We start from the raw sequence: 23480 nt of genomic DNA, 5'->3' as shown, positions 1-23480 counted from the left end.
GGGCTGGTTTTTACACAGAAAGTAGTAGGTACCTGGACCAGGCTGCCAGGGTACAACTGAGGCACTTAACAGACTCTTAGGTAGACACGGTGACAAAATGATCTGCACAGATGGCATGCAAAACAAAGTTTTACACTGTAGCTCAGTACATGTGACAATAATAAACCAATTTACTAATTTATTAACTTTTCACCTCACCTACCTATCATCTTCCGTTGGGGCCCCTCCTCCTTCCCTTACTCCCATTATCCACTCTCCTCTCCTATTGAATTCCTTTTGCTTCAGCCCTCTACCTCTTCCGCCTATCGCCTTCCAACCTCTTGTTTCATACCCCCTCTCCCACCCACTTACCTTCTCCCTCATCTGGTCTCACCTATCCCCTTCTAGCTTGTTCTCATTCTGCTCCCCCCCTTCTTCCTCACTTCTTTTCAGTCCCGATAAAGGGTCTCAGCCTGAATCACCGACTGTTGATTCCTTTGCACAGATGCTGCCTGACCTGCTGAGTTCCTCCATCATTTTGTGTTTGTTCTAATTTAATAAACTGTTCTAGCAAAGTGAGCAAAATGATGAGTGTTAAACTACTCTTAACTTCATTTAACCCCAGAGCTCCTCAGGCTTGAATGATTGAAATAAATAAATTAATCAGCAGTTTTTTGGTAAGATGGCGGTGTGTTCGGATGCAATGGCCCCTTGGGGGGGGGGGCAACCAAAGGTGTTTCTGTCTATTTTAAAAGTCTTTTTTTTTATGATTGCAAGACAAAGCTGGATATTAAGAACTTCAGACACTGCAGGTCTGCCCCATTAGCAAGCTGCTGTTTGGCGGAGGAGCTGGACTTGGTGTGGGCCGTGTTGTTGCCCACCACCGAGAGGCATTGGAGTTGGTGCGCGAAAGACGTGTGCAGCAAGTGACTGTCTTGGACACTTCTCTTATGATTGGACGACCCTGTTGGACATTGGTAATGTAAAATACAGCAAGTCCGTTTCCCTTGCTTATTGGCGAGTCAGACGGCAGGGGAGCTACATGGCGTTGGCTGTAGCGAGGACGAGGCCACAGGCTTGCCTGTTGCAGCAGTCCAGGAGAGGAGAAGCGGAGGGGGTGTAACAAGGTGTCTGTGCTGGGTTGGGGTTGGGCCAGTGTTGGCTCGGTGGAGTGCATACGCTCATCTGCAGATTGCTCAGAAATGCTTGCTCTTGCCAATCACACCCATGCAGCATCTCCTTGTCATTATTTGTCAGACATGCCATTCAGTGACTTGGGCTATATGTTTTTTTTTGTATGACTGTAGTGTATGTTTACTTGCTATCATATATGTGCTGTTTGTGCCTTGTGCTGTGTATCACGAAAATAATTCCAGGTTTGAACAACTTGTCATATGAAGAGCGTTTGATGCTCTGGGCCTGTATCTGCTAGAATTCATCAGAATGAGGGGTGACCTCATTGACACCTATCGAATGGTGGAAGGCCTTGATAGAGTGGATGTAGAGAGAATGTTTCCTGTGGTGGGAGAGTCTAAGACTAGAGGACACATCCTCAGAATAGAAGCTGATTGGTTAGGGCAAGAAGGGATATGGGGAGAAGGCAGGAGACTGGGACTGAAAGGAAAAATGGATCAACTGTGATGAAATGGTGGAGTAGACTCAATGGGTCAAACGACTTAATTCTGCTCCTATGTCGTATGGTATTACTGTTAATACTGCGTTTTGCACCCTGACCCTGGAGGAATAGTTTTTTTGGCTGTACTCACGGGGATTCATGTATAGTTGAACGATAATTAAATTTAAACATGAATTTGAACTTAAGTTTTAAAATGTTTCTTCAACCCTGAAATAGTAGGAATTATTCTTTCTCTCTCCTCATTCTGCCAGAGTGATCAGTATGATGAGTGGAACTTGGATTTGGAGTTTGAATGAGACAGGCCATTATTTCTATTTCTGACTTTGTGAGATTCAGTGACAAAAATATTTTTTACACCTCCTCCTTCCCTGTCACTTCTTTATCTCGTGGAAAAGCCATCTACACTTTCTTCAGAAATGTTGATACCCAGTTCCTGGGTGTCAATATCTTTGACGATCAATCCTGGGGCCAACATATTGACACATTTACAAAGAAGGCATGACAGTGGCCACTGTTCCCTCTGAACTGCGTGGGTGCATGGCTGCACAGTAACTGAAATGTTTTAGAGCACATAGCCTTTGTTGTTGCACAGTTCGGATCTTCTTTTACATAATATAAATAATTTTGTAATTATGCAAATATAATTTTGCAATATATATTAATATAATTGTGGAACTTATAATTAATTATATGAATATAATCCATAAATTATCTAATTAATAAACATACCACAACCTTTATTTTGAAACATTTTAGAGCTACAACATATTTACGTTGCCAGTGTTTCAAGTTACAACACTGTTACAAATTGCAACAATAAACACAGAATTGAAGTCGGTAGCTCATTGTAAATAAACCACTGGCCTGCAGAATGTAACGTTGCCTAAGTTTAAAAGTTTATGAAATGTGAAAGATTTTCTTTGTTATACTGTACTGTACGACACTGTTCAATTAATGAATAAAATCACAAGTATGTGATTTTTCAATTTTAATTCTAAATATTCGTAATATGCATATTACAAAAAAAAGCCTAACATGTCACACAGTTTTCAGACTGTGTAAAAATTTCCTGCTCAGAGCAATGGCTGGTCCGCACAGCTATAAAAAAAGTTAGAGGCAACGTTGACTGTGGCTATATCTCATTTGGAGACTTGGTAAGTCATCAAAGACTCTCACAAATTTCTACGGATGTACTGTGGAGAGCGTTTTAACTGGCTGTATCACCGTCTGCTATGAAGGAGCCACTGCACGGGATCAGAAAGAACTGCAGAAAGTTGCAAACTCAGCCAACTTCAGCATGGGCACTAGCCTCCCCAGTATTAAGGACATCTTTAAAAGGGGATGCCTCAAAAAGGTGGCATCTGTCATTAAGGACCCCAAACACCCAGGACGTGCACTCTTCTCATTGCTACCATTACGGCAGAGGTAGAGGAGCTTGAAGACATCCACTCAATAGTTCAAGAACATCTTCTTCCCCACCACCATCCAATTTCTGTATGGACAAAGAACCCATGTAAACAAGCTCACTATCTTTTGCTCACTTTGTGCTATTTATTTAATTTTTATACATATATACTTTATATATATTTCTTATTGTAATCTATAGTTTATTTTATTATGCATTGAAATGTACTGCTGTCACAAAACAACGTATTTCACAGCATATGCCAGTGATATTAAACTTGATTCTGATTCTGACTGAGGCAGGCACACTCTTATATCATCAGTCGGAATTGCAAGATGTCAGGAATATATTCCTTCTTTAGGGTCCTCTTTAGAAAGCTAGTTATTTGATGAGCTGTACCTTGTGATCTAACAGACACCAGAGTGGCATGGTTCAATTGGTCAGACTTCCACATATGGATCAGGGGGGCTTGGTTTGTCAACAGGGACCTGAGTATGTCATCTAGGACTGAAGTTCCCGGGATGTCTAATTTATTGTCATCTGCACGAGTACAGTGATGTACAGGTAGAATGAAAAACCTGCATGTGGTAGTATCACAAGGAATATAAATAATGCATAAAATAAGCAGGACAATGAAGAGAGATTAAAAGGCTGTGCAAACACAGGATCTTAATGCAAAAAGAGGACACAATCTGAAACATGTGCATAGTCGAGCAGGAGGTAGTCCGTAGTGATCTGTTGCTAGGGTAAGGTTATGGTTGGCAGGTCTGTTCTAGAGCCTGATGGATATTCAAGAGAGGTGTTATGATGCTCATCAGGAAACACGTTGCATCAGGATCCAGCTTTCGGACTCATGCCTTCATCTGCTAATCTTTTACAACCATCACGTTCCTGAACCAGTGTGGGTAACTTCACTCACCTGAACCCTGAACTGATCCTACAGCACCCAGGCTCCTTTTCAAATCTCTACAAATCATATTCTGTGATTTTTTTTCCCACAATTTGTTTTTTATTTCACATTGGCTGTTTGTCCGTTTGTAGTTACATTCAGTGACCACTTTATGAGATGCACCTGCTCTTTAACGCAAAATCTAATCAGCCAATTATGTGGCAGCAACTCAATGCATAAAAGCATGCAGACATGGTCAAAAGTTTCAGGAGTTATTTAGACCAGAATGGGGAAGAAATGTGATTTAAGTGACTTTGAGTGTAGAATGATACAGTAGCTGGTGCCAGATGAGGTGGTTTGAGTACCTCAGAAACTGATGTCACACACAACAGTATCTAGAGTTCATGGAGAATGGGGTGGGAAACAAAAAAAGATCCAGTGAGTGGCAGTTCTGTGGAGGAAAATGCCCTGTTACTGACAGAGGTCAGAGGAGAATTGGCACACTGGTTCAAGCTGACAGGAACTCAAATGACTATATGCTACATCTGTGGTGTGCAGAAGAGCATCTCTGAATACATTACACACAAAACCTTGAATTGAATTGAATTGACCTTATTACTTGCATCCTTCACATACATGAGGAGTAAAAATCTTTACGTTACGTCTCCGTTTAAATGTGCAATGTGCAATTATAGTAATTTATAATAAATATTATGTACAACAGGATAGTCAATATAACATAGAAATACAGTTGTGTTAGCATGAATTAAGCAGTCTGATGGCCTAGTGGATGAAGATGTTCTGGAGTCTGTTTGTCCTGACTTCTATGCTGCGGTACCATTTCCTTGATGGTTGCAGCTGGAACAGTTATGGTTGGGGTGACTCAGGTCTCCAATGATCCTTCGGGCCCTTTTTACACACCTGTCTTTGTAAAAGTCCTGAATAGTGGCAAGTTCGCATCTATAAATGTGCTGGGCCGTCCGCACCACTCTCTGCAGAGTCCTGCGATTGAGGGAAGTACAGTTCCCACAGCAGACAGTGATGCAGCCAGTCAGGATGCTCTCAATCATGCCCCTATAGAAAGTTCTTAGAACTTGGGGAGCCATACCAGACCTCTTCAACTGTCTGAGGTGAAAGAGACGCTGTTGTGTTTTTTCACCACACAGCTAGTATGTACAGACCACGTGAGATCCCCGGTGATGTTTATGCCAAGGAACTTAAAGCTGTTTACCCTCTCAACCCCAGATCCATTGATGTCTATAGGGGTTAGCCTGTCTCCATTCCTCCTGTAGACAACAACCAGCTCCTTTGTTTTTGTGGCGTTGAGGGAGGGGTTGAGGTATACGGTAGAAGCAACTGCAGTAGAAGACCACGAACATACACTCAGTGGTCACTCTATTAGATTAATAAAGTGGCCACTGAGCGTATGCATTATTTTTAATAAATGTTATTGTATTTCTTTATAAATATAAACGCCTGCAAGAAAAGGAATCTCAAGGTAGTATATGGTGACTATACATACTTTGATAAAAAATTTACTTGGACTTTGAACTTGACTTGAACACCCATAGTCTTTACAACCAAATGAAGCACACACAGGTATTGACAGAAAGCCCTGCATTTCTGTTGAGCTTTTGAGAAGATTGCAGAGAGGGTTGCTGCCTGTGTAGTTCTTATGAAGTGTGGTCACAGTCTTATGTAGGTTTCTGAGAGATCACAAATATAACTGGGAGCACTGCTTATGAAGACTGCAGCTGAGACAATCCCATTATATGCTATTCTCGTGCCTTTTTGTGTGTCTTTTTTAACCTAATCTTTCAGCTCACTGCTTTTGTTAAAAATAACACTGAATGATGGAAGGATTGATCCTATCTCTCTGTGTGTTTCTCAGTGCCAATGGCTTATAATTGACTTTTAATGTGAACCCTCCCTCTCCTCTTGCTTGAGATTATTTTTGTCTTAATCAAAGAATTTACGAAGATAATAGATAGCACAGTAAAACATCTGAGTCTTAGTAAAAAAGATACCATTACATAGTGGAGACATGAGAAAGACTGCAGGAAATCTGGAACAACACACACAAAATGCTGGAGGAACTCAAAGGGTCAGGCAGCGTCTATGGAGAAGAGGCCAGAATAAAAGTGTGGGGCATGAACTGGTGGGTGATAGTTGAAACTAGGTGAAAGGGGGAAGGTAGGGAGGTGGGGGGACAGAGGGGAGGGGAAGTGGGAATGATATTCTGGCTTCTGTCCTCTCTCTTTCCAAACCTGATGGAAAGGTCCTAGCCCAAAATATTGACTATTCATTTCCCTTCTTAGAAGCTGTCTGACCTGCTGGGTTGCTCCAACATTTTGTATGCGTTGATACAATTTCGTAAAAGAAGAAGGAATGATGGAAAACACTTGATATGACTGCCTGTCCACAGAAAGGTTAGAGGTGAAATAATACAAGCACTGTAAAAAGCACTCATGAATGTGGTCAATGATGGGCCATCTTGAATACATCAGAGATGGCAAGAGAGCAAGAGTCACAGAGTCATACAGCATAGAAACAGGCCTTTCAACCCAACTCACCTGTGCTGACCAAGATGTCTATTTCAGCTAGTCCCATTTGGCACATATCCTTTACCTGGACTACATGTCTTTTAAATGTTTAAATGTCATAACTGTACCTACCTCTACAGTTTCCTCTGCCATTTCATTCCATATCCTCACATCCCCTGGGTGAAAAATTTCTCTTTGGGTTCCTTTCAATTCATTCCCCCTCTCATCTTAAGGCTATGTCCTAGGGTTTCAGATGCCCCTACCAAGTGACTTTCCACCTTACCGACAGTCTTCATGATTTTTTAAGGCACCTCATTACATGAGGTTACTCAGCCTCCCACACTCCAGCTGACCCAACCTTTCCTTTTGAACTAAGCCCTCCAGATTGGATGATGTCCCCCAGATTTTATCAAGTAAAGCAATTCCCAGATTACAGAGCAGTTTGCACAGATTTGGCCTGCCATCTAAAACAATGACAAACTTCTATAGATGCACGGTGGAGGGTATCCTGACTGGTTGCAGCACAGACTGGTATGGAAACTCCAGTGCTCAAGAATGGAAAACTCCACAAAAAGTAGTGGGTATGGCCTGGCCCATCACAGGAAAAACCCTAATAAAAAATAATTCCTCCCCCTCCCCTCTTCTTCTAGTCCACATTCTGGCCTCTTACTATTCTCACCTGCTTTTTACCTCCCCCTGGTGCCCCTCCTCCTTCCCTTTCTCCTAAGATCAGCTGTCCTGTACTATCAGGTTCCTTCCTCTCCAGCCCTTTACCTTTTCCACCCTCCGGGCTTCACCTATCACCTTCTAGCTATCCTCCTTCCCCTCTCCCCACCTTTTTATTCTGTTGTCTTCCCCCTTCCTTTGCAATCCTGACAAAGGGTTTTGGCCTGAAACGTTGACTGTTTGTTCATTTCCATTCCTATTTCCTCCTGTTCATTCCTTCTCCTTCCTTCCTCTCTCCCTCACTCATTTTCCTGTCTCCCTCACTGCTTTCCTTCCTCCCTCCTCATTTCCTCCTTTCCTCATTTTCCTCCTTCCTCCTTGCCTCCCTCACTCGTCTTCCCTTGCACCCCTCAATCCTTTTCCTTCTCCCCTACCTTCCTCACTCCTTTCCCTAATCCCTCCCTGTCTCCTTCACTCATTCCCTTCCTCCTCCCTGCCACCCTTCTTTCTTCCCTTCCATCTTTCCTCTTTTTCTCATGCTGTCGCTCCCTCCCTCTTCCCCACCCGTCATGTAGGAATCCTACTGAACACCACATAAGTAATATTAAACTACTGACTGTCCCATAGAATTGGTGTCTACAGACAGTAGCAATGCATGAGTGCCAAGGATGAACTCCAGGTTGGCAAGATCAGTGTAAAAGTCTGGCATGCAGTGATTTTCATCAGCAGTACAATTTTGACAGAATATAGAACAGTATTGAACAGATCAGTGCAGAACAGGATCAGACCCTTTGGCCCACAACATCTGTGCCAACCATGACGCCAAGTTAAACTAAACCTATTTACCTGCACATTTTTTTTCTTTTTTAAAGATTCGCTTTAATTGTCACATTTACATTGAAACATCGAAACATACAGTAAAATGCGTCGTTGGCCTTGAGGACGTGCTGGGGGAAGCCCACAAGTGTTGCCATGGTTCTGGCGCCAATATGTCGTGCCCACAGCTGACTAATCCTAACTCGTGTATCTTTGGAATATGGGAAGAGACTGGAGCACTCTGTCTAAAAGAATGTAAGTTTCTTTCCTTGTGGTTCTGCTGCAGAGTCAGCTGCTCTTTACACAGAAAAGGTTATGTGAGATGCAATACTGGTGTTCTGTTGCCTGCATGATCCTTGTGATCCACAGGTACTATGCACATGAATATTGTCTCCTTATGCTTGTTAGCTAGCAGTTTCAAAATGATGGGTATTGGTTTATCATTACAGACATCCCACCTCTCCTGGAAGTTCAGCAAGTCTCCCGTGTATTGATAGCAACTCCCTGATGTCCACAAATTATATACAATATCCTGGAAACTGAGTTTTTTGAGAGCGAGCGAGAGAGAGAGCGCGAGAGCGAGAGAGAGAGAGAGCAAGAGAGAGTGTGAGAGAACGAGAGAGAGAGCGAGTGAGAGAGAGAGCAAGAGAGGGTGAGAGAAAGAGAGAGTGCAAGAGCGAGAGAGAGAGAGAGAAAGTGTGAGAGAGAGAGCGAGAGAGAGTGAGAGAGAGAGAGAGAGGGAGTGCGCTATGGCAGAGTGTTGCAAAAAAAGAAAATATAAAACGTACTTCACCTCAGACTACACTAAAGTGTACCCCTGCCTAATAGGGGCCAAAAATAATGACAGTGTTGCTTGCTGCACTGTTTGCAACAGTGACTTTTCTATTGTCCATGGTGGGTTAAGACTGTAAAAGACATGTTGAGGTGAGTTTAACAGGTGTCATTTGTTCATTAGCATAGCTAACGCTATTTAAACTAGCTGGCTAGCTGCTATGGAGCTACTCTATTGCAGACATCCCACCTCTCCCGCAAGTTCCGGGATTCTCCTGAAAATTGATGGTGCTACCTCCCTGAAATGAGTTTTTGCAGGGTGGGATGTCTGTTATTACCATGTACTAAGTACAGTGTAAAGCTTGTCTTGCATACTATTTATACAGATCAAATCATTACATAGTGCATTGAGGCACAATAGAGTATAAAACCTACTGAAAAAGTGCAGAACAGATAAACAATAAAGTACAAGTTTCTAACGAGGTAGATTGTAAGGCCAAGAGTCCATCTTATTGTAGAAGAGGTCAGTTGAAGAGTTTGATACCAATGGGGCAGAAGCTGTTCTTGAGCCTGCTAGTACACAGTTCAGGTTTTGTATCTTCTGCCCGATGGGAGAGGGAGAATGTTTGGGGTTTGTGGGGTCTTTGATCATGCTGGCTGCTTTACTGAGGCAGCAAGACGTGTCGTCAGAGCCCATAGAGGACAGGCTGGTTCCTGTGATGTGTTGAGCTGTCAACAAAATATACTGTTGGTATATCAACTCGTGGAACATTTCAAACGAGTAGTGCATTCCAACCTTATTGGCTCTGAGCTACTGTCAAAGAGTTGATCTTGTACAAAGAATCAGCTCTTGACTCACTGGACATACTCTCACCTCAAAAGCTAAAGATTATTTCCATGCGTCCTGCTCTAGACATTTGTGCAATACTGAGGGACAGCAGCCCTGTTGGCTGTAGCACCCTTGAAGTGAGAAGTTCTGCAGAAAGTCCTGATGATGAAAATCAAAGTCTGCACAAGTACATGGATAGGAGCATGGATGAAAAGAAGATGGAGGGTTCAGTGGGAGGGAAGGATTGACCATACAGCAGGTTGGCACAGCATCATGGGCCATAGAATGATGTTCTACATACAGTCCATGTGTGCACAGGTGCAGTGAAAAACTTACTTGCAGCAGCATCAAAGACGCAGCATCAGGTAGGCAGCATCAGGTAGACAACATCTGCAAGAAAAACGCAACTTAAATGCAAATTATATAATATTATACAAGAAAGAACATAATTAGAACAAAGAAACAGTCCATTGTAGTAAAATGGAATAGATGGCTAAGTTTGCTGATGATACAAAGATAAGTGGAGGGGCCAGTAGTGCTGAGGAAACAGAGCTTCTGCAGAGAGGCTTGGATAGATTGGAAGAATGGGCAAAGAAGTGGCAAATGAAATATAATGTTGGAAAGTGTATGGTTATGCACTTTGGCAGAAGAAATAAATGGGCAGACTATTATTTAAATGGGGAGAGAATTCAAAGTTCTGAGATGCAACGGGACTTGGGAGTCCTCGTACAGGATACCCTTAAGGTTAACCTCCAGGTTGAGTCGGTGGTGAAGAAGGCGAATGCAATGTTGGCAATCATTTCTAGAGGAATAGAGTGTAGGAGCAGGGATGTGATTTTGAGGCTCTATAAGGTGCTGGTAAGACCTCACTTGGAGTACTGTGGGCAGTTTTGGGCTCCTTATTTAAGAAAGGATGTGCTGATGTTGGGGAGGGTACAGAAAAGATTCACTAGAATGATTCCGGGAATGAGAGAGTTAACATATGAGGAACGTTTGTCTGCTCTTGGACTGTATTCCTTGGAATTTAGAAGAATGAAGGGACCTCATAGAAACATTTCAAATGTTGAAAGGCATGGACAGAGTGGATGTGGCAAAGTTGTTTCCCATGATGGGGGAGTCTAGTACGAGAGGGCATGACTTAAGGATTGAAGGGCGCCCATTCAGAACAGAGATGCAAAGAAATTATTTTAGCCAGAGGGTGGTGAATCTATGGAATTTGTTGCCACGGGCAGCAGTGGAGGCCAAGTCATTGGGTGTATTTAAGGCAGAGATTGATCGGTATCTGAGTAGCCAGGGCATTAAAGGTTATGGTGCGAAGGCGGGGAAGTGGGACTAAATGGGAGAATGGATCAGCTCAAGATAAAATGGCGGAGCAGACTTGATGGGCCGAATGGCTGACTTCTGCTCCTTTGTCTTGTGGTCTAAAATCGCCTCTCCTTTAGAGATAATATTCTGGTTGCACTATAAAAAGAACTTCATAAAGCACCTGGAAACTTGCCTCGTGCCATATAAATACAAGTTCTTTGTTGCAAACCCATGCAACTGGTCTAGCCAATAAGAAAGGAATGTTGACTCAGTTATGCTCATTCAGTTTGAATGAACTGATTCAGTGGAAAGCAACTGAACCCACTTTTCTGTCACCTGAGAGCATGAATAATGTCAAGGCTGCAGAAGCACAGGTAAATATTTCTGCAGAATGTTTCTGCAGCCTTCTGTGTCACCCTTTCTGTACTTTAAGACTGAATGAACCTGTTGTATTTTCATACCTTCCGGAGATATGCATGGTAAGGTTATTACACATCAAGGGAATACAGTTTGACAGGAGAAGGCTGAGGAGTGATCTACTCCTTGACATTATGAAGTGATTTCATAGAATCATAGAGCACTACAGCACAGAAACAGGCCCTTCTGTCTTTTCTGTGCCAAATTATTATTCTGCCTAGTCCCATCAACTCGCACTTGGACCATAGCCCTCCATACCTCTCCCATCCATGTATTTATCCAAATTTCTCTTAAATGTTGAAATCGAACCAGCATCCACCACTTCCGCTGGCAGCTCATTTCTCACACTTCTCTGAATGAAGAAGTTGTACCTCAGGTTCAACTTAAACATTTCACCTGTCACCCTTAACCCGTGAGTTTTTGTTCTATTCTGACCCAACCTCAATGGAAAAAGGGTACATGTATTTACCCTATCCATACCCCTTATAACTTGTACACCTCTATCAAGTCTTTTCTCATTCTGTTGTGCTCCAGGGAATAAAGTCCTAACTTATCGAGCTTTTCGCTATAATCTATTTCATAAACTGGATGGAGAGAAAGGTTGCATCTTTGTATAAAATCGTTCAGAGCAGTCATTAGATGATCATCACCCAGAAATTTGAAATGGAATTCAGAACCTCTTTGCCCAGAAAATGGTAAAACTCATTAGATTTTCTTCTGATTCGTTTTATTTGTCACATGTGCATGAAAACATTGAAACACATAGTGAAATGTTTCCCTTGCGTCAATGATCTGCACAGTCTGAGGATGCGCTGGGAGCAACCTGCAAGTGTCGCTGTGCTTCTGGCACTGACATTGCAAGCCCACAGCTCACTAACCCTAACCAGTATGTCTCTGGAATGTGGGAGGAAACTGGAGCATCCACAGGCGTGTGTGCGAACTCCTTACAACAGCGACAGGGGGTTAGACTATGAGGAGAGATTGAGTTGCCTGGAACTGTATTCGTTGGAATTCAGAAGAATGAGAGGAGATCTTATAGAAACATATAAAATTATGAAAGCAATAGATAAGATAGAGGCAGGGAAGTTGTTCCTACTGGTAGGTGAGACTAGAACTAGGGGACATCGCCTCAAAGTTCAGGGGAGTAGATTTAGGACGGAGATGAGTAGGGACTGCTTTTCCCAGAGAGTGGTGAATCTGTGGAATTCTCTGCCCAATGAAGCAGTGGAGGCTACCTCAATAAATATATTTAAGACAAGTTTGGAGGGATTTTTGCATAGTAGGGGAACTAAGGGTTATGGGGAAAAAGAAGGTAGGTGGAGATGAGTCCATATCCAGATCAGCCATGATCTTATTTAATGGCAGACGGGCCAGATGGCCTACTCCTGCCCCTATTTCTTATGTTCTTATGTTCCTATGTAACTGAACCCTGAATTCTGGCAGATGAAACATTATTCTGGCCACTATGCTACCATGCCACCCATTAGTACAATTAGTATAAGCAATACTTGGGATAATCAGTATTGATTCACTTAAAAGATGTTTGCTAAGCACATGAGAAAGAACGGAACAGCAGATTATTCTTATTGTCTTAGATGAAGGGAAGAGGGGAATTGAATGAACGATAAACTTGGCCAAGGGTGGTTGAATTACATCTCCTATGTAAAACACACAAGATGCTCGAGGAACTCAGCAGGTCAGGCAGCACCTATGGAGAGGAATAAACAGTCGAAGTTCCATGCCGAGAACTTTCATTAGGGCTCGGAAGGAAGGGGAAAGAAGCCAGAAGAAGAAGATGGGGGAAAGGGAAGGGGCGCAAGTTGGCAGTTGAAACCACGTGAGTGGGTGGGTGAGAATTTCGGAGGAGTTTGTGTTTATGAGTCAGATCTTCTGTTTTGTTCCATACTATTGGAATATTTCTACAATGTATCTTCAATGAATCCACAAGCCTGGAGAAGATCACTTATGGCTTAGAGAATTATAAAAGGAGAAAGCTTAACAAATTTATGCCCTCAGGATGACACTCCAGTCCGCTACTGAAGGTATGTCACATTCTCAGAGGTGCCTTCCTTCAGAGTTTAATCTGAGTCTCTGTTAGCTCTCAGATGTGAGTCAGTGAGCTCACAGTCCAGTTCAGGTCTTGACAGGTAAATATCCATACCTCAATCAGCAGCAATGATTGTCTTTTCATTGTCATTCTGCGGCTGGTGGGATCTTGCTCTGCATGTTTTTTGGCACTTCTGCTCCAAGAACCGTTTCTTGGATATAAGGCGCACCAGTGACGAGGGGCACCGTAGGAATAAGGGTTCGGATTTCCCAAAGTATCTGCTGTCTTTTTGAATTCCTGAAAACTTTTCTTTGATCTGTTTCCTCTCTGGTTTGTCACAAAGAATCCCACATTCTAACCACTCAGTCAAGACACTTTCTTCTAATCTTTCCTTGAATGCTGGAAAAACAAACTGCAAGAGGATAAAAAGGGATTAGCAAAGACAGCAATATAAAGCATACTTTTTTTTTAAGAACAAGAACTCTAGTTTGATTCTCCCTTCACTTGAAAGCGGTAACGCTTGCTACAGTAGGGTGTGAGTTTGAACACTGTGAGCCAGTCAAGTACAGGAATCAAGAAAGCCTTCTGTGGTCCGGTAACCTGATGAACTTAGTGATCAGGTATGCACATTAGCAATGGTCAAATGGGGAACGCCAGAGGCATCATCTGCCTTGTGACTGTACCCAACCCTTCAGGGAGGGAATTTAGTGAACAGCAGATGGATTAGTACATTTGGTAGAGGTTTTGAAGGTGGTCAGTCCTCGGCAGACTTTAACAGCTTGAAAATGACACCAAAAACCTCCTTTCCATAAAATAAATTTGTAAATTGGTATATTATTTACACAGGTCCCATGGCACTAGGTTCAGGATCAGTTATTACCCTACAACCATCAGGCTTCTGAATCAGATAACTTCACTCACCTCAAACCTGAACTGATTGCACAACTTACAGACTCACTTTCAAAGACTCAACAATTCATGTTCTCAGATTTTTTTTTTGTTTGCACAATTGTTGTTTTTCAGTAGTTAAGTACAGTTTTTCATAAATTCTATTGTATTTATTTTAATGTAAATGCCTGCAAGACAATGAACCTCAAGGTAGTATAACATATGTACTTCGACAGTAAATTTACTTTGACCTTGACATGTACACAGGTACAGGAAAACACATCATTTTGCTTGCCATCCATAAAGATCATTTCATCATATCAGTACATCCAGGTAGTACAAGAAAAAAAGCAAAAAACAGAATGCAGAATAAAGTGTCGCAGTTGCAGAGAAAGTGCAATGCAGGCAGGCAGTAAAATGCATGACGAGATAGGTTGTGAGGTCGGCACAACACAGCAGCATAGTGATTAATGCGTCACTTTACAGCGTCAGCTGCGAGACCAGGGTTCGATCCTGTAAAGATTTTATACGTTCTCCCCATGACTGCTTGAGTTTCCTGTGGGCACTCCAGCTTTCTCCTGCATTCCAAAGACAGGTTTAGTGAGTTGTGGTCATGCTATCTGCTGCTGATGCTTGATGGCACTTGCATGTTGCCCAGCACAATCACTGTTGATTTGATTTGTTGCAAACAATATATTTCACCGTTCAATGTTTTGATACACATGTGACAAATAAAGCTAATCCTTAATCTTGAAAATTTATAGCAGTTGACATGCTGACAGGATTTTTGAATATCATTTCCAGTACACAGGTGTAAAAGGAGAACAAAATAGTTGTTACTCTGGATCCGAGGCAGCACAAAAAAAGCATAATAGGATAAAGAACACAATAATAAAAAACACAATGAATAAACACAATACATAAGATAAATACATAGATTGATTTTATGTCTATAAAGTGATGCTCTGCACAGGAGTGTCTGTACATAAAGTGACTGATAGGAAATGATAAAGTCGTGGGGGTGGGTTAGTGGGTATCTTATCATGCAAGAAGCCTATTCAATAGTCTTATAACAACATGATAGGAGCTGTTCTAGATCCCAATGGTATGTTTCGTTAGGCTTTTGGGTCTTCTGTCCAATGGACAGGTGAGCAGACAGAATGCCCAACTAAAGCACAGTGCTTGCAACCAAACGAAACTGTTTCTTGAACGCCAACAAAAATAATTGGACTTGAATATGTACACGGATAGTAAAGAATTAGAAGAGCATGAGCCACATGTGGGCTAATGGGACTAGCTTAGTTGGGAATCTTTGTTGCCAAGGACGAATTGGGCCAAAGGGTGTTTCCATGGTGAACGATTCCATGATTCCAAGTACGTTATTTAAACCAAAAAGTAGAAACCACCTTTAACCAGTAATTTAATCAGTACAAGGAGTGCTAGACTTAATCCAGGCTTTATCATATTTATGAGTACATTCAACAATAGGAAAAGCTCCTATGATCTATAATTACATTATGCTTCTGACATAGATTGGTTCTAAGATAAAAATGAGTGATCATATTATCTAGATTGCATTGACCATAATGGATATGTCATAAATTAGAACAGCATTCAATCTTCAAAGAGGTGAATATTGCAAAACAGGGCTGTGTAGATTATCTATGTCCAAGATGGATGCATTATAACATGCCACCAGTTATTAGTCAACTAGTAATGAAATATTAATTGCACATGATAGTTTATGTGCCATAAGTGTACGGTGAGAAGCCAAAATGATTCCTCACAGACAAACCTTTCAGCCAAAGAAAATGGGTGGGAAGCAAGGTCACAGGGGCAGGTTATTAAGATATTTGACAAAAGAAAAATGTAAACACAGGAGATTCTGCAGATGCTGGCAACCCAGAGCAACACACACAAAATGCAAGAGGAACTCAGCAAGTCAGGCAGCACCTATGGAGAGTGAAATAAGCAGTTGAAGTTTCAGTCTGCAACCAGTCATCAGGACTGAAATGGAAAAGGGGGAGAAGGGAGAATTAAAAGGTGGAGGAGGGGAAGGCGTACAAGCTGTGGATGATAGGTGAGGGCAGATGAGAGGGAAGGTGAGTGGTGGGGGAGGAGTAATGAAGTTAGAAGGTGAAAGATGATAGGAGGAAGAGGTAAAGGGTTGAAGAAGGAATCTGGACCATTAGAGAAAGGGAAGAGGGAAGTGATAGACCTGTCTCTAAGCTGTGGTATATGCGGTTATGCAGTAACTGAAATGCTTCTGTGCACATAGCCTTCATTGCTGCACAGCTGAAATTTTCTTTTATATCATGTTAATATAATTTTGAATTCTCTGTTAATATAATTGTAACATACTCTAATCAATGATGCATTAAGGAATAGAATCCATAATTTTTCTAAATAATAAATTTTCTACAACCTTTACTTTGAAACATTTTAGAGCTTCAACGTATTTACATTGCTAGTGTTTCAAGTTACAACACTGTTACAAATTGTAACAATATACACAGAATGGAAGTTGGTACCTCAATACTACACCTTTTATTTAATTTATTTAATGTGTGTGTATTCATTTGGATAATGGATTACTTGATGATGAGTCCTGAGGAATGGCAGGCTTTTGACCCTGTTGTTATTGCAAACACAACCGATTTTGAATTTTGAAAAGAAAATGTACGACTGACAAAAAAAATACTCAGCTACTATTACAAATTACGACAAAAGCATTACCTTAAAAATATCACAGCAATATGATGATTACAAATTTGTCATTTCTGAAAAAGTTAAAATTGGTTCAATTAAGATGGTTGTGATATGTTGAACTATGTGCCTAGACACGAAGAATTTGAAGAACTGTCAATTCATGTTAACATCGCTGGAACATTTCAAGCTTTTAGCGCTAACTGAAAACTTGGATTCAGTCTTAGGAATTCAATCAAATGTAAATCCAGAAACAGGCTAGAAGTGGAACATTTGCATTATCTAATGAGGATTAAGACGTATCTTTCATCTGGATGTGAAATTAATCTGGACAGTGTTTATTGACAATGAATTTGTAATAAAGCCAGATGAGGAAAAAGTTCAAGAAATGTGAAAGATTTTCTTTGTTGTACTGGATTTCAATATACCCTTTAATTAATAAATAAAATCAACAGCGTATGAATTTTCAATTTTCATTCCAAATGTTCATAGAACGCATATGACAAAAAAAAAATCATTTAAAGTGCCGCAGTTTTCAGGCAGTATAAAGATTTCCTGCTCAAAGTAATGGTTAGTTTGTGCAGCTGTAAAAAAAAAATTAGAGGGAGAGCAGGGTGATAGGCAGTTGAGGAGACGAGAAGAGAAGAGGTAAGAGGAGAGCCAGAATGGAGAATGAAAAAGGGAGAAAGGGGGTGGAGGAGAAGTTACAGGAAGTTAGAGAAACTGATGTTCATGCCATCAGATTGGAGGCTACCAAGATGTAAATTAACACATTTGTCTGAAGAGGCATCTTGAACCTGAAACTTTCACTGTTTTTCTCCCTCCGCAGATACTGTCAGATCTGCTGTGTGTTTCAAACATCCTCTGTTTTAATGTCAGGTTTCCCACATTTGCAGTTTTAATTTTGGTCATGCTTATCATTTTGTGGCTTAGTTGAGAGAGTAGTTAGATTTTTAATCATTAAGAATGCACTTGAAATGGCATTCTATGGCTCCATTCTACTGCTGCGGAGTTGCTCTTTCATCTTTACCTGAGCCCTGAATCTTGCCTTATACATCTGGGATGAGACAAGCTACTGGTAGATTGGAGTCAGGAGATTGAGGGTGAGAAAGAATGAGAGAAAGGGTGGCAAGAAAAAGTTACGCACCTTTTCTCTTTTTGTCTTGCTATGGATACCAGCATCTACACTTCCTTCTGTCCCCTGGTAGGAAAATCACTAGTTCTGAAAAGTTGTGGAAACTTTTGCTGCCTTCTGTAAACAGTTCAGGAGGAAAATACCAATATCTAAAGGCTATAGGAGGAAGGAACTCAGTGAAAGGCTGGGGATGATCTGTCCCTTTAAGACACAGCGGAGCCCCATTGTAAGTGCACTTACACTTATCAGGCAAAGAATCACATGAGGACACATTTAAATAGATGTATAAACCACTCCACTGTGTTCTACAAAGTCTGACTGCTGAAGACGAACAGCCAAAAAAAGGCAAATATGATGAATAATTTACATGAAATGGTTAAAGTTATTCCCAGAAATCTGCAAAACGTAGAAAGGCAAAGCACTCAATTTGTTTCAGTTACTGATTGCTACCATAACCCTTTTTTTTTGATGGATCTCTGTGTTGTGCTCTTCATTTACTGATGATTCCCCAATTCACTCTCAGGGCCCCACCTCAGAACGGGATTGCCTGGCAGGGCAATGTGCTCCGTTGTCTCTTCATGATGTACATAATGAGGTAGATTGTGAGGCAAGGGCTCCACCTTATCATATAATAGGTCCGTTCGAGAATCAGATAACAGTAGAACAGAAGCTGTCCTTGAAGCTGGTGGTATGTCCATTCAGGCTTTTGTATCTCACTGATGAGATGGGGGAAGAGAGAATGTCTGAGTTGGGTTGGGTCTTTGATTGTGCTGGCTGCTTTACTGCGGCAATGAGAAGTGTAGATAGAGTCCATGGAGGGGAAGCTGGTTCCCATGATGTGCTGAGCTATGTCCACAACTTTTCGCAGTTTCTTGCGATCACAGGCCGAAGAATTGCCATATAAACCAATGATGCACCCTGACAAGATGCTTTCTCTCGTACGTCTATAAAAATTGGTAAGGATCAGTGGAGACATCTAAATTTCTTTTGATTCTTGCAAAAAAGAGACGTGTGTGAGCTTTCTTCGCTGCGACATCAATGTGGTTGGACCATGATATGGTATTAGTGATGTTTGTACCTAGAAACTTGAAGCTGTCAATCTTCTCAACACTGTTGATATAGACAGGAGCATGTACAACATCCCCCCAACTCCTCCAAAGTCAATGAAGAGCTCTTTTGTTGATACAGAGAAAAAGGTTGCTGTCATGGTAGCATGTCATTAAGCGCTCCATCTCCTTCCTCTCTATCTCTTCCAACTGATCATTATTTGAGATGCAGCTGCTATGGTGGCATCATCTGCAAATTTGTAGATGGAATTAGAGCAGAATATGGAGTACATGAGAGTACTTGGAGTAGAAAAGCCCTCGCAGTCATGAGAGTACTTGGAGTAGAATAGACCTCACAGTCATGAGAGTACTCGGGGTCGAATAGGCCTCACAGTCATGAGAGCACTTGGAGTAGAAAAGGCCTTGCAGTCATCAGAGTCCTCGGAGTTGAATAGACCTCGCAGTCATCAGAGTACTCGGAGTAGAATGGGGGCTGAGTTCGGTAAATGGAAAGAAGGAAGGGGTGAGGTGTACAGTGCTGTGGTGTTGTGATGAGTAAACATCTTTCCTGATTCTGAGAGTGTTGACCTCACAATCACCAGGTACTGAAGCCTGAGACTCCACACCACCAGGTTGAAGAGCAGCTGCTTCCGTTCGTAAGCATTCATTTCTTGAACCAACCTGTGCAACTCTTATTACGAACTCAGTACTGCAACACTACGACCATGATCACTTTGCACTATTGTGGACTTTGTTTTTCTTGTTCTAATTGTGTTCTTTCTTGAAAAAGTTGTGCATAATTCATGTTTAATTTATGGTTTTCTTGTAATATTGCTGCAAGTATTTCTTCATTGCATCTGGGTATACATGTGCTTATGCAGATCACAAGGACCGTTGACATTGACCAAGTAAATTTGTCCCAGGACCTGGAAAGTTGAGATAAAATCAGAAAATGCTATAAATGCTTATAGGTCAGGCAGCAGCCTTGGAGAGAGAAACAGAGATAACGATAACCCTTCACTGCCCTAACTTGTTGAGTTTTTCTACCATTTTCTGCTGTTAGGACAGCATTGTGGAAGAGGGAATGATTCCCTCCACTCAGGAGAGTTTGTTAAGAAGGGGTTTGAGAAAGATCTGGTGAAGAGCATTGAAAAGGTTAAAAAGATATATTCATATTTGCCATATGTACAACAAAACATTGAAATGTACAGTGAAAGATGTCCTTCGTGTCAAATCAAATCAGCAAAGATTGTACTGGGCAGCCTGCGAGAGTAGCTTCCATTGCCAACTCATTAACCCTAACCAGTACACTTTTGGAATGTAGGAGGAAATCAGAGCACCCATGGCCATAGGGAAAATGCAAAAGCTTCTTACAGGCAGTGACGGGAATTGAACCACATCCTCTGATCGCTGACACTGTAACAGCGTTACGCTAACTGCTATACGGCTGTGCCGTGATCGAGAAAGGTTTCTCACATTTACACCGGCACTCTTTTTCACAATCGCACTTTATTGGCACAATGAACCAAAGGGTTAAATTTAAAAAAAGTTACAGCATCGTGAGAGGCCGTTCCAGTCAACCAAAAGAACCTCATTGAATCCTTCCATCCAACACTTGACTGGCAAACCTGCTGCAACTTTAAATTCCTGAGCATTACCATATCAGAAGACCCGTCCTGGGACCAGCTTGTAAATTTCAAAGCAAGCACGGCAATGCCTCCATTTCCTTAGAGGTTTGCGTAGATTCGACATGTCACCTAAGACCTTGATAAACTTCTATAGCTGCACTGTGGAGAGTATCCTGACTGGCTGCATTACGGCCTGGTATGGAAACACCAATGCTCAAGAATGGGAAGGCCTACAAAAAGTAATGGGTACAGCCCAGTCCATCAGAGGAAAAGACATCACCCCCTCCCCCACCGCTTAACACTGCCATAAGAAAGCAGCTTCCATCCTCAAGGCCCCCCACCATTGAGGTCATGCTCTCTTCTTGCTGGTGCCATTGGAAAGAAGGTACAGAAGCCTTCGTCCCACACCACGAGACTCAGGAACAATTGTAACCCTTCAACCATCAGGCTCTTGAACCAGTGAGGATAGCTTTACTCACCGCAACATTGAACTGATTCTATGCTCTTTTTTTTGCACGAAATTCATAAATATGTATTTCTTGTTGTAATTGATAGTATATTTATGTATTGCTCTGTACTGATGCAACAGAAACAGCAAATTTCATGACATACTGTATGCCAGTGATTCTGATCCTGTCCCAAAATGTCAACTGTTTTTTTGCCTCCATAGCTGCTGCCTGGCCTGATGGGTTCCTCCAGCATTTTTTATAGGCACCGTTAATTCTTCCCTACCAAGAACTAGCCCATTGAATCTTGTCCAATTTATCTTTTCCCGGTAACAATGTACAAGAGTGACGGGGTGCACCTGGTTTGTCAGCTGACCTCTTAAGTGAGGCTGCACTGTAAAACAATTAACCACATTAGATATCATCTGCCTAGACTCTGCAAAAGATTCTCAGCTCTTCCAATAGGGCTGTTGACCTGAGAAGACGGTCACCCTTAATAGATTTGACCTGCCTGTAACTCTGATACCTTCCAATGAACAAGAAACAGTGAAGGTAAATGTCACACTCCAGTGAAAGTTTGGCCTTGAAAAATAATGTGAGATGTTTTGAAGAAGGAGTGGGATTGTGTTGAAGGAAATGGAACTGCGTGTTCTTGCACGGTTATAAACATACCTGACCTGGGAGTGCCACAGCTGCTGACACAGGTTGCAAAATTTTGAAGCACTTTTCATCCTATATTGCTGACACTTCTCACATCAATAAATTTAATAGCATAGTGACTCACCTAAAGAAACAGAGATGATCCATTATTCATATTGAACTTTTACAATTTGGGTGGTTTCTATCTCTATTCCTTAAGATTATAAGAGTAGGATTAGTCTCATCAAGTTTGTTTTGCCATTCAATCATGACTTAACTTTTCTCAACCCCATTCTCCTGCCTCAGCGTAGTAGCTAGTTTAACATTGTTACAATGCCAGCGATCAGTGATAGAGGTTCAATTCTTGCCACTGTTTATAAAAGAGTTTGTATCTTCTTGCCATGACCTCATGGGTTTCCACCTGATGCTCTGGCTTCTGCATTCCAAAGACCTATGGTTCGGGGTTAGCAAGTTGTCAGCATACTATGCTGAAGTTGGAAGCATCGTGACACCCATGGGCTGCCTCCGGCGTATATTTGGAATGTGTTGGTCGTTGGTGCAAATGATGCATTTCACTGCTTAAATATACATGTGACAAATAAAGCTAATTTTATCTCTTAATAACCCTTAAATCCCTTATCAATTAAGAACCTATCATTCTGTGCCTTAAATGCACTCAATGACTTGGCCTTTACAGCCTATTCTATCGTATTCCTTTTTTCCTGTAAATGCTTTCAAGAAAATGAGTCTTAAGTAGTATAAGGTAACATTTACATACTTTGATAATAGATTTACATTGAACTTTGATCTATATACAATTCCTAGGGCTATCAATGTTAGTGGTTGACTTTATTATTCAAAATTACTGATCTTTCAAAAAAAACTATTTTTATTTAACTTAGTCTGCTACTTTCTCTGCCTGTTCTTCAACATTACAATCTTATGGAGCTCATTCCTTTCATGGGAATCCCTTATATCCCTTATTATCACCTTATTGAGGTCATTTCTTTCATGGGAATCCCTATTAATTAGATTTGGGATCATTCATTTGCCTTACAGGAGCCTAGGAGGTTTCTAAAAGTCAAAGTTTACCTCTTAGCCGACATCACATGAATAGATTATTTAGTGACGTTTACTGTTGTATGTACAAGTACATTGTATGGACAGATCAATGAAAGCCTTACTTGTGTCAACATCACAGGAATAGAGCAGCAGATATACAAGATTCACAAGAAAAACATAAGCTAAACATATATAAGAAAACACATTAAACTGTTGTAGTGTAAGTTGGTCAAAGTGCCATGGTATTGCTATACTGAGGTAATGACTAGGGTTGTGCTGGTTGGTTCAAGAACAGGATGGTTGAAGGAAGAAGCTGTTTTTGAACTTGGTGGTGTGGGACTTCAGGCTTCTGTTCCTCCTGCCTGCTGGTGGCTGTGAGAAGATGGCATGGCCCACACCACCATGATGATAGATATTGCCTTCATAAGACAAAGTCCAAATGGAGGTTATTGTCATATGCACAAGTACACGTGCAATGGAAAAACTTACTTGCTGCAGCATCACAGGCACATAGCATTAGATTCACAACATTTACAAGAAAAACCATAAGACGATAAGACTATGAGTAGAATGAAGCCGTTCAGCCCAGCGAGTCTGTTCTACCTTTTCATCATGGCTGTTTTATTA

The sequence above is a fragment of the Mobula hypostoma genome, chromosome 20 (genome assembly GCF_963921235.1).
Source record: "Mobula hypostoma chromosome 20, sMobHyp1.1, whole genome shotgun sequence".
In the NCBI taxonomy this organism is placed as follows: Eukaryota; Metazoa; Chordata; class Chondrichthyes; order Myliobatiformes; family Myliobatidae; genus Mobula; species Mobula hypostoma.
Note: the sequence above shows the minus strand (reverse complement) of the source record.